Here is a 13,024-nt window from a genome sequence, read left to right as displayed (position 1 = left end):
CAGGGCCGGTGCCACGCGGGGAGATGGCAGCGTGGGTCAGCACAGCAGGGGACACAGGAGATGCGGATAGTGCAGCGCGGTCCAGGCCAGGAGGCGCAGGGAGTGAGCATGCTCCAAGAGCGTGTGCTCAGGGGAGAGCTCGGGGAGAGGACACCCGCGTCCCCCACATCCCCGCGCCCCGCGTGCCCCGCGTGTTCCACGTGCTCCGCGCCCATGTCCCCCTGCCCCGCCCGCATCCCGCATCCCGCATCCCGCATCCCGCATCCCGCATCCCCGCAACCCCACATCCCCGTATCCCCGCATCCCGCATCCCCGCAACCCTGCATCCCCGTATCCCGCATCCCCACATCCCCACATTGCGCATCCCCACATCCCGCATCCCCGCATCCCCGCGCCCGGCGTGTTCCACATGCCCCGCGCCCCATGTCCCCCCGCCCTGCGTGCCCCTGTGTCCCGCGCCCAGAGCCCACCATCCCCTGCGTGCTCTGCGCCCTGCATCCCACATCCTGCATCCGGCATCCCGCATCATCCCGCATCCCGCATCATCTTACATCCCGCATCCCGCATCCGGAGGCTGACTCACAGCCAGGGCTGGCAGCGGTCGGCTGCTGTCTCGTTTGAGTCCGGTGGCAGCCCGCCCCAGCTCCAGAGGGTGAAGACGGAGCCCAGGACCCTGCACGCACGGTTCCACCGCAGCCCTTTGAAAAGGAGCTCCCTGCCTTCGCCCGAGCTCCAACAGTGCTGTCACCGAGAGCTCAGACCTTACACTACCTGAAATGATCTCATGTATACAGTGGCTTACATGCTCACTGTCACAAGATCTGCTGGTCTACACCACTTCTCAATAAATACTGATTCATTAATAGAAATACCTTGTATTTTATGTGATCCCTGAGAGCCCCTAAAAGATTCATGTATGTCTTTTTAAAGACAGCAATTTATATTTAAATTCTGGAGAAAGCATGTTAAAGAGCTTTTGAAAGGCTTTTTAGATGGTAAAGAAACTGATGCCAAAACTAAAAGCTATATGTCTCTGATTCATCTATTTGAATGCAGGCCAGAAGTATCTAAAGTGAACTCTAAATCTGGAGTCTGGAAGTTATCTAACATTGTGCAGGTGCAAACAAGTCAACACTCGTGTTCCCGTGTTAGGGTCTTCGGGGCCTGCATGTCCACCCTGTTCACAAATGCGCTCCTGGAACAGGTGTGAGGCTCCATGATCACAATGCCCACCCATGGCTTCCCACAGTACACGGCATTTCTGCACTTCCTGGTGAGGAATGTCAGGACTGGACAGAGGGTGAGTTCCTCCACTGCCCGGTGATTGACAAGAAACTCAGCATGTGACTATCTGGAGGCTTTTGTAGGCCTTTCCAGCATTGTTCACACCAGTACTCTCCCAGAGACCAAGGTTAGAAACACACCTTTGCTGGTGACACTTCCATTAGGTGAAATAAGACATCCATGAGACTCAACACTTCCAAATCAGGGACAGTACTCAGCTCTTTTACTAGAATTACCAAGACACAGTCAACTTAGCACAAAGCCAGGCACAGGATCAGCACTTAGGGAAACGCTCTGGAAGGAGGTGAGTGAAGTCCAAGGCCTGGGATTCATCCAGCTCTCCCTGCCTGGAGCAGCCTGTGAGGGGAGGTCTTGAGATTCCTCACGTCCAGATTGCTTTGAGAGGACCCGGTGAATGCTCTAGGCCATTTCCTGTGACAAGTGTGTGTCTCGCAGCCATGTTCCCTGCATCAGTGCCTTCACAGCACACCGTAATCACAGGCCTGGAGACTGGAAGTTCCTAAGCTCCTTCAGATCCTTCTGGCCAGGCTGAACACACCCTGGAAGGAGCCAAAGGAGGAAGTCTGAGAAGAGCAGTGTGTGCGGAGTGACCCACTGTCTCCTAGTTACCATCTCGTCTGAGTCTGTGACACACCGCGCCCCACACTGGCGACCTGGAGGAGCGGGTTTATAACGTATGGACACAAAGCAGCCAAGGACAACAGAAGCCTAAGGTTTGTCAGCCCGTCTCCTGAGGCTCAGGCAAGGTGCGGGAGGGGAGGCAGTGAGGGGTCTCCTGTCTAAACATCTTCTACTTGTTCCATAGGTAAGAGCAGGCAGAAAGTGGCCCAATCTGTTTCAGGTCCTAGAGGGAGGTGATGTGTGGGACTGAGGCACCCAAGGACTTCTGGTCTCCAGAGGGCACTGGGGCAGAGCATAGATTGCTGGCAGTCCGAGCTCGGGGCGCTGCACCCGTGTGCATTCTTCAGAAGCAAATAAAGAAGGCAGAGAGAAGCCAGTCAGTCCAAGGCCATCCGGAGAAGCACCCTACAGCAGGAGAGACAGACGCAGGCTCACGCCAGGAAGGGAAGTAGCAAGGCATCTAGCAGCCAGGCAGCAGACACCATCATCGCTAGTCCTGATCTTCCCGTCCTGTCCACAGTGACCAAGAGGGACCAACTCACCTGTCCACACTGCTTTCAACCGAACAGCATGGTGGCTGAGATGGATGCTGCCGAGATTCCTTCCTGCTCCAAACTCTCACAACACGCTGCAAGCCTCGCTGACATGTTTCCCTGTCAAGTCGTCGTCAAACTGACAAGAGTTCTCTAGGAACAAAAAAAACGTTGCTAAAGTCTCTTACCCTTTTAGGGGAAAAAAATAAAGTTTCCAAAAATAAGGTGTTCCCTTAAATAGTCATCTGGCTGTCTTCGTGAGCAGCTGAAAGTGTCACTTGAGAGTTAATGGAAAAGAGTCCATCAAGAGGCTTCATCGGTATTCCCAGCCCTCCCTCCACCACCTCTGGCAACGCACTCATCATCAGGTGCACAGTGGCAGTACGGTCCCTCTGCTTTGGTGGGGTGATCATTGTAGGGAACCCCTCCCCTAGGTTGTGCTAGTGTGCGTGAAGAGAGGTCAGCAACTTAACAACAGTCACAGGACTGCAGCGCACCTTCCAAACCACCTTCAGCTGAAACACGAAGCGCACACATGGGTGGGGGCGATTCAAGCCACAAACTGACCAACTGCGTCTACAAGTCACCAGCGCCAGCTCTGACACGCAGAATGAGTCTCTGTGTTGCAGGAGATGCCCGAACGTCTCCTGTGGAAGCCGGGTCCTGCGGATTGCTCATCTGAACAGCACAGCGCGAGGCTGGGAGCAGCCGCGCAGTCCCAGGCCAGCTCGGGGTAGAGCAGCGTCCTCGCCTGGCTCGATGCTTTCCTCCTCTCATTTCAGACCGAGAGATGTCTTCCAGGGTTTCATCTCAGAGAGGAATTTCAAGGCCAAGGCCAAGGCCTCTTCACCAGAGCCCGGGGGAGTCAGAGGCCCTCCTGCCATTGCTGCCTCAACGCCTCAAAAGGTCCCAGAGCCCATGGGCTCCCAAACCCTCGCCCGTGGCGGGGCTGTTGGGGAGTTTCCATTAAAAGAGCTACTGACATTTCAGCAGCAGCGTATCCCTCGTGTGGTGTTCTAACCACAAACACAACAGAAACCAGAAATGGAGGATCTGGGAGTCGCTTCTCAAGGTTGAGGGTAAGCCGTGGAGGGACTGGGGTGAGGAAAGGGTCGGGGCGGTCTCTGCCCATCCACCGCCTCCTTGCCTGTGATGCCCACGCAGAGGAGTCAACTGCTGCCCCGGAGAGCGAGGTGCAGCGAGCCGCTCGGCCAGCCAAACCAGGCGGCCCCACCGCAGCCGCAGGAGCTCGGCCCTGCCGTGTCCCACCTTGTTCCAGAGGAGGTGGATTCAGCTGAGTAGCAGGGTGACTCGGAGCCTGGACCAGCACCGTGCTGCTTCACTCAAGTGGAAAGATTCAGAAGATGAAGGGGTGAGGAGCAAAGGAAAGAATGTGTCTCCCTTCTGCTAAGAATGGGAAGCGCAGCCACGGCTCAGCACATGCCATGGAGAGGAGGAATCGGGTCCCCGAGGCCGGGTCACCAGGACGGCCTTTGCATCAGACCAAGAATAGCCACCAAAGCCAGCACACAAGAATTGGACCGAGAAACCCACCCTGATACCCACCCAGCTCCCACCTCACTTGCCAGAATATGGCCTAGGAGGACAGAAGGAGAATGACCTCGAGTCTGCCACTGCCCGACCTTGAGTCTGCCACTGCCCGACCTTGACAAAACGACAGAGCAGAAGGCCTTGGCGTCCGTGACGTCCGTGTCTGTAACACCATGTTCCTCCGGCTTCCTCTGCACTCAGTCAGTCTCCACAACCGACGGGCACAGATTGTAACCCGCCAGCCTGCCTTAAGGCCTCCACCTACTTTTAACCTGCCCTTGAGATGTGAGTTCAGAAAAGACTTGACAAAATCTGCTCACAGACACTACTGCCGGTCACCGCTGAGTGCTGCCCCACCAAAGGGCGGCATCTGTCTTAAGACCAAGTGTACCCTGATGCTAACACAGAGTTCCAGGACTACAGGCATGGGGTGTAGCTCCCAGGCATGGCAAACATCTCACACAACAGTTATCTCTTGCCAGCAGTAGCACAAAGGTTTGCTCCATGAATCTTTATCCCCACTCACATAAAATTCCACTTACCTCGCCTCATTACAGGGCTGTAACCAAGACAGCCGACAGATTGAACTTCTTCGGTGTGTGTGTGAGTCTGTCAGTCAGGGACATTTATCGACCATTTGCTCTCTGATGTGAATTCAGTCAGGCACCATTCTTGACAAGAGGATGGAATCCACTCAAGTTCACCCAACAAGAGTAAGGACTCAGAGGACCCCAATTTCTGTGAGTGAGGCCTATTCCAGATAGTGGAAAACCTCCAAATAACTTATTTATCTTTCTTCCGAGAGCAATTAAAAAGAAGCAAAACAAGTTGGAAAGCAGAGGCTGAAACGTAGAGGTAATTTATCCAGACTTCCTCCTCTTTAAGGATAATAAAAGGGAGTAAATCCTAAGCTAAGCAGCATCAATGGCAGAGAGTCTTTCAAGATTTATTTTGCTCTAGATTAGCAAAGATTAAATCATGCAGTGATTCATTTTAAAATACCATGATTTCAGCACTGCGTATGTTTAAAACATTAGTTTTTTCCTTCAACCTAAAACAAAGCACATAATGCCATCATTTGTTCTACAATAGTGCTTAGATTTCCCCAATCTCCTCCACAGCTGAGCAAGAGCTTTCTGTATAAGACACAACTTCTGCATCTGCAAAGCAAGTAAATTTATTCTTTAACTATATGGAAGGAGGAAGTGCCTGATTTTGCAAACTAAGAACTCTGCATGAATTAAGTAAGAGTTGTCCAAGAATCACCTGCATATACAAAACTAGGAGTTCTGTGATTAAATCAAGAACAAAACTGCAGGGGTCTGGCACACCTCACTTCCTCTGAGCTCCCTCCCTCAAATCCCAGCCATTCCAGCTCATGGCTCCTCGCTCCCGCCTGACCACGCTGCCCCCAGGCCGGGGCCTCAGAGGAGGCTGGGCAAGGAAAGCAGAAGGCTTGCAGCTGCCCAGCTCAATCCTGAGAGGGTCCAAGTCCTGGGAGGGGCAGGGCTTGTCCTTCCCCAGAGACCTTCCAAGAGGATTCCATTCCATTCCTGACGCCACAAACAGTTCCAAACACAGGCTCTCAACAAATGGTAATGGAATTGAATGTGTTTCACACACACACACACACACACACATATATATATATATATACACATATGTATCTATGTGTAAAAATATATGTGTATTATGTATATTATTTATGTATTATCATTATATGTAATTATATATTGTGTTGTGTATGATATGTTGATATATGATATTATAATATGAGGCCATACATTCAATCATGGTATGTGGTGAGTTAGGATGATTACAAATGCTAAGTGTAGTCCATGTTGTGTGTGTCCGTTGGACAGGAGGCATGGTGCGACTCTGTCCATACATATCTCAGATGCTCAGCTCTGACATACATGGACCCTTAGCACATGGCTGATTTCCCCCTCCAGCCCCACAAGACTTCCCACAGCTCCTCTTCCAAAACTGTGACTTCAGCCTTCCTCCCAGTGCTTGCTCTATCTGACCCTATTCTACAGCAATGAATGCAGGGACATTCAGTTTCCTTACCAATGGCCCACTGTCACTTGCTGAGGTTAGAAGACTGAATAGACAAGTGCATGACAGCTGGACTCTGTGACGACAGGTCACCGACCCGCCTTTTCCTCCTCCTCCAGCCCACACAGCAGTGCCTTGTCCTGGGAGCTGAGACCAAAAGCTGAGCAAATGCCACCTCCGTGGGGCCTAGAATCGGGGCTTGGTGGTGTCTCACCAGCCTAGCAAGCTTTAGGCCCTGGTTCAAACCACAATAGCTTAAAACTTTAAAAAAATCAATTAATAATTTAACTGTGTTTCTTACTTCTTGTGTGACTCTCGTTTTTGCTCTCCTTTTGCCACTGTTTCTTCTTCTTGATGAACGAGGCCCAAGAGAGTGGGGTGGCAGGACTTATTTCCTGTCACCTCTTCACCCAGATGCTCCTTTCTCAGGCTGATGGAAAAGTACAGCCTTCCCTGAGGATTGCTTCATTCATCATTATCGTCCTCCTTGCTGCCCCTGGGCTTTTCTGTTGTCAGCAACGCTGGGCCTCCTCTCAGCACTTAACCTTAACCAAAGACAGAGAGCAAGCCGGAGACCTGGCTTACTGACACATCAAAAGGCACTTAAGAAACGACTTTTTCTCCTACAGTCTGCAAAGGTCTCTGGGTGAGGAAGAGACATTTTGGCACCAGGTACTTAGATGAACAGAGTCCTGCCCACGCGTGCGCACACACACACATACACACACACACACACACACACACACACACACACACACACACACACACACACACACACGATTGCAACCAAACACCTCTCAGCAGAGGACAACACTCCATCCGTGTTACCATGTGGCTGAGATTTACTTTGTTCTCTAGGACAGAGTCACCATGGCACCCGCAGCCCTGAGCCCACAACACACATGGAATAGAATAGCACACTGCTGAGCCTGAAAAACTAGTCCCAGAGCTTTTTCATTAAGGTATATTACTTTTTAACCCTTAGGGGAAAAAATGCTGGTATGACCCAGCTCCATTAGCTGGAGAGGACTGCGTGCACTTTGAACCCCAACCAGGAAGTTCTTCTTTCCCTCTGCATTGACTTCCAAAGCTGCAAAAGGAGAACAAGAGACAGAGGCCAGACTGGCACAACAGAGAGAGCGCGCTGTTCATCCTTTGGTTTGGGGGTGGGGGAGGTGGGAGGGGCAGTCCTAATGACTCTCTCCTCAGCCCAGGGCGCGTGAGTGTTTATGTCAGAAGTCCACAGAAGTCAATGCAATGTTTTTCAAATAAATAAAAGGTAGATCTCTTATTTTAGAATATGATGTTAGTCGTTTGCAGCAAAATTTTGGGTCCTTTTTCATAGAGTCCCACCGTAAAGAACCTGACTCAGTATTCCTGAGAGATCGATGGCTGGTCCAGTTGTTCCCAACCTGACAGGATATAAAGACTTTATATCGCCACCTGACGACATAGAGACTCCACATCAAGGACAGCAGGTAAACTGTGCGGTGCACTCACAAGATCATTCTCCAGGAGTGTGCCGTTCACTGCTGCAAATTGTGGTGCTGAGGACAGAGACCAGAGGAAGTTTATGGACCATGTGATTTCCCTCGTATCCTCTTAAACATTTTCCATGCCCAAAAGCATCATACAACAAGGAAAGCCTATTAGGTGACAAATGATACACTAGAAGAGAATTTCATGGAAAGTTAGGCACCATCTATCTGAAATGGCTTAAATGCAATCCTTTGAAAGGCAAGGGAAGGTGAACAGATGAGTTATTAACATAACTTCCCACAGTGCAACATATACACCATTCTCAGTACGCGAGCAAATGGATGGCATGATTTGTGAGATTGTTCTGGTGGGTATGCCTACCCGCATCTCATTTTCCCTGCAGTCTAAATGCCTATGTCTCCAATGTGTTTGTCCATTCTGCTGTTGACCGGCTGCTCCCAATATTTCACCAAGCTGATGTCACTATGAACACAAGGCCCAAGTACAACTTTCACTAAAGGGTTCAGGGCTGAAATGGATAGGTCAGAGCACACCTATTGCTCTGATGTACATTGATTGGAAAGTGTATGTGTCATGTCTTACGCGTATCACCAGGATACTAAGCATTCCTGTCACTCCTCAAGTTCACCAAAATAGATGACCAGTGGAATTTCTCATTGTTACCAATCTTCTGCATTGGATGGATACATACACAGATTCACTTTTTTAAAAATATCAGCTAGTGTGATTTAATGTTAGTGTATTGCACAAGTTGTCATTTATAAGATTAGCAGTTCATTGGCAGTCTTTCCAACCTCACTCCTTTACCGACTCTAGATGTTTCTTTCCATTTAAAGTTGTAAATTCAGAATACCAACCACAGTTACATGCAGACCTGAGTTAGAGATTTTGTGAAAGCAAATACTTTATCAACACATTTCTAGATTGGTGATGAGTACAGCTTTGGGTCACATTCCTAAATATTCTTCATGAATAGTAAAACATCATATACATATTATGTATATGATGGAAGAATGCCATTCTTTGGATATAGTCAACTCAATCACGTCTGTAGGTAACAAGATAAACACTCTTTGATCTGCAAGGGAGCTGAAGCTTAGACAGGTCTGGTTCCCCTCAGGTAATTTCTGCAGGTCAAATGGCAATGTTTAAAATAGAAACTAAGTGTCATGGCCCCCGCCCCATGGAGAAGACAATAGCTACTCCCCAGCAAGCATCAGCTTTCAATCCTCTCTCAAAAGAAACAGGGCTGTTATACAGCCCACCTAATCTTCTTGCCATAAACACAAACTGGCAGAATCAATAGCCTTCTTGCAATGAACATAAACTTGCACAAAGAAGGTTTGTAAATTACCCTCGTCTCATCCTTCATTTCTTAAATATTCCAGAACAATATACAGAAGGTGGAACTCTTAGACCACAAACTATTTAGCCACAGCGCCACAATAAGACCCTGTGTTTTCTGAGGCCTGACTTCCTTCACATAAAACTACCTGTATAATTCACATGGCATGCTTACCAGCCCAGCCTTGTGCAACAAACACTCATAAGAAAAAGCCTTGGTTCTCCAGTCAGTTCTACATAAACAGCACTTAATGAAAAAGACCACAGAATGTCTCTCTAGTGACAAAAATAGTTCACGATCAAAGGGGTTTGTTTGTTCGTTTGAAATCTACTATTTGGATTGCTTATAACTGCATAAGCAAAACGATATGGAACAGCACAAACTCAAGCTAGCAGACAATATGACACAGGGACACTATGCCAACTGCTGTCAAGGTGCTAAGAACATGTTGATGTGAAGAAGAAAAATGAGCAATTTCTTCAGCACCTTTTATGTGGGTGGGGCTCCTCTCTCCTTTAGTTCCTGTGCTCTGATTTGTATACCCACTGATCACGAGACTACACAGAAGGGCTCGTCCCACACCCGCGGGAAATAATAGAGTTCGATTCTAATCCCATTGCGCTCTGCTGTGTGCCATTATAATCTGGTACCAAGAGGGTTTGGGATTCGCTTCATTTTGCTTGATTTTGCTAGTGGTAATGCAGACATTCAGAATAACTTGAAGAAGATTGAAAGATGTATAAAAATTAAAACCCACCATCACACTACCCACAGAGTTCTAATGTTCTCATGGGGGCTGTGGTGAGATTCTGGAGGTTTCCGGTCCCTGGGACCTCAGGCAGCACCTCCTCCGAAGGCAGCTCGTGACCCTGTATGACAATGCTCGGGCAGAAGTGAGGCCATCTGCCTGGCCTGCACAGATCCAGCAGGTCTACCTGTCAGAGCTCTGACAACCCTGGGATTGGGCAGTATGCTTGTCACTTAGAAACACTCTTCATTTTCATTTTCTTTTTAAAAATGTACTGTAAAGCTGATGTACATGGGTTACAGTTACACAAGTCAGGTGATGAGTACATTTCTTTTTGAACAGTGTCACCTCTTCCCATATTTTCTCCCACTTTTTTTCCCCTCCCGGCCCTCTTCCCCCACAAGTTGTATAGTTCATTTTCTACACAGTGTCTAGTGAGTGTCACCTCTGCATTTGTTCACCCTTTGCCCCACCATTTCTGTGCTCCCCTTAACCACCACAAAACAGATAAACTTACGTTCAAGACAAAAGTACGGAAGCCAAAAACAATAACAAAGGGAACACAACAAAAACACAGAAAGTAAAATTTTTAAAAACCCTTGTTTCCATTTCCTGGAGTTCATTTCGATATCATTTTATAGGATCATACGCCCAGAGCAACTGAGCCTTTTTTCAGTGACCGTAAGGTCTTTCCCCAGCGGAACAGGTCGAGGCCGCTGAGCAGTGCGGTGGCACGGCGTTCTCACTGTCATCCGTGACACCGTACACAGCACCCTTTCACACGCGTGTGCACCGGCATGTCCCCACCTCCTCTGGATCAACTCTGGACGTGTGACTGGAGCATCACAGCATGAACTTCAATTATTCTGGTCAAATCATGCTCAACGACCATCGTCCCAGTTACCGACCTGCACTCAGTGAAGGGCTCCAGATCCACACTGCGTCTAACACTGCCAAGCACTTTTTGTCCTTCTCTTCCAATTGGTCCTATTTTTTAAAAGGAGGTTCTCATAATTGTTTTAACTTCCCCTTCATCCGTGTGCGTTAGATCTTTCTTTGAGAGTGGAAGGCACCCACACTTCCCGCCTCTCCCTGCGCTGCTCCCTCCATGGCATGAAAACGTCATACATAATATCTCCTGACAGCTAAGGTGAGATGGACAGGGCTACCGTGGAAAGCGCACGATGGAGAGAGGGTTTTTAATATGTGGACGACAGAGGTAATTCTATACTAGTGCCTAAAGAGCCACAAGCAAGTTTTTTCTGACAAGAAATTTCACAATCCATTGATTTAAAATGCCATGGATGGATGGTGACGTTTCTAGACCGTTTGTACTTGTCACTCATGTTTGTCAGCTAGGTAACTAGAATACTGCATGCCACTTCCTGAGCAAAACTAATGATGATGAGATAATTCAGCCCAATAAAATCTGAATTGAGCATTTTACAACTATAAAACTTCAATAATAAGACTTAATTCTCTAATGCTTCTTCCACAAAACTTAATTCTAATTAAATAAGACATATCTAGCCCTCAGCAGCATTTATAGATGAAAAAGTTGTTTTCCCCACTAAAGATGAGCAAATATCAAATAAAGAGCAGATCTGAACAAATATCATTCTTAACCTGAATGCCATAAATACAGAAGTTTGAAACAACTCCATCAAACTATCACTTTAGTTTGAGTCATTTAAAATCTAACACAAATCAGGGGAGAAAGCCACGGCTACTTAAGTGACGGAGTCACTCTTAGAGTGACTGCTTAGGAGAACGTCACAAATAGAACTTTAGAAGTAAGTTGCATTTTCCAAATCACTACTGAGAAAAAGAAAAAAAACAAGCATTTCCATCTGGTTTCTAAGCTTCTTGCTCCTTTGCTTGCCCACCGCTTTCCTGGGAAGTTCATGAAGAACAGCCCCTGGGTTCCACTGTTCCCTCTTCCTTCAACTACTCTTCTGTGTTTATGGGCTCGGTTCTTGTAGACACCAGTCTTTACAGTAGCCTGAGGTCAGTGTCATGAGTCCCAGCTGACAAATGAGGTGAAGCAACTCATCCTGATATGCACCGTGAACTCCCCATCTTCAGATAACTCTGACGGGTAACCCAGGAAACTCTGAATCTCCCAAATTCTCCCTGTGCCCCAGATCCATTCCCTCCCCCCCCGCAATAGATTGCCTCTTGAGTGGCACCCACACAGTGACAGGCTGCACCCCAGCCATGGTCTCTCCCCTCCCCATAAATCTACCACACAACATCTGGTATCACCGGTGGCCTTCCATATTGTTAAATGTGTGCACGACGTGCGCAGCAAGCTGTGATCCAGCCTGTGTCAAACCGTGAGGGTGCAACCACGCACAACTCTCTGTCAGCCCGGCCCCTCTGTGAATCACTGTCTAGCTGGGAAAATGGAAAAGTACACCAACGTAATTGTCGTACGGGGTGACCTGAAATAACAGGAAAGGATACACACGGAGCTCAGGCTGTGGTCCGGAGGGATGTGGGTGGCAGAGAAGGTCACAAGTAAGATCTTGACCTAGATTTGAAGATGATGAAAATTGGTACCACTGAGGTTAAAGCAGCAGCATGCGCAGAATGCAGAGAAAGACGTGCCTGGCCAGAGGGGAGAGCTGAGAGAAGACAAAGCAAGGTAGGAAACACGAAGGGAGACAAGAAAGGGCATCAGGAGGTGGAGGTACCTGACTTTCGTCTCTCGTTTGGAGCACAGCAATGGCCTGCCAGCCTTGTGCTTCTGTTCCTTTTCCGTCCTTCGGTTGTCACTCACTCCTCACACACGCACACCTGATCACCTGGCACCTTGCCTGGGGGCGTCCGCCCCGCCCCCTCGGACGCCAGATGCTATGCCGAGGTCTGACAGGCCCTTTGCCTCTGGGTCGCCCCCCTGGACGCCGTCCTCACCTCAGCACCCCTGAGCCCCGTGGGGCATGTGTGCAGCTTTCCTGCATCAGCACTACACGGCTGACGCTCAGCTGCCTCAGCTCACACGCTGGCGTGCACTGCTTCACAGATGAACACAGCCAGACAGCAAGTCACCCAAACACCCCCCCCCACCGTGCGGAGAAGTCAGGGACCTTTGTCCTTAGACTTGTGACACCGAGCTGAAGAGCCCAGCGCCCACAGAGATGGCAGACTTGGCAGAATGGAGGTCAAGTTTGCCAGTCACAATAAATGTTTTTAATTCCCTGCCTGGGAGAGCGTTCATGTGAACAAGTCCGAAAATACCCATAGCTACCTTGTATAACTAAATACAACAGGTCCACACCTGGGTAAGTACACAACCAAAACAACCACAGCCAAGAAATGAACCAAAAAACAACGTGGAAAAAGATTTCTGCCCTGCTTGCA

The 13,024-nt window shown here is 48.9% G+C and overlaps 1 long non-coding RNA gene across 1 annotated transcript; it reads right to left on the bottom strand.

Annotated features, from left to right (window-relative positions):
* Positions 1 to 1,518: 1,518 nt before the first annotated feature.
* On the bottom strand, positions 1,519 to 6,755 carry LOC138831539 (uncharacterized). Its single transcript, XR_011373365.1, has 3 exons — positions 6,370 to 6,755; positions 2,469 to 2,610; positions 1,519 to 1,844 (listed from the first exon to the last, which is right to left on the bottom strand). It is a non-coding gene; the product is annotated as an uncharacterized lncRNA (long non-coding RNA).
* Positions 6,756 to 13,024: the final 6,269 nt, after the last annotated feature.

This window comes from Dipodomys merriami, unplaced genomic scaffold (assembly GCF_024711535.1).
Source record: "Dipodomys merriami isolate MVZ:Mamm:240054 unplaced genomic scaffold, mDipMer1.0.p SCAF_2, whole genome shotgun sequence".
Taxonomy (NCBI): domain Eukaryota; kingdom Metazoa; phylum Chordata; class Mammalia; order Rodentia; family Heteromyidae; genus Dipodomys; species Dipodomys merriami.
The sequence above is the reverse complement of the archived record's forward strand: the minus strand, read 5'-3'. Positions and strand labels throughout refer to the sequence as shown.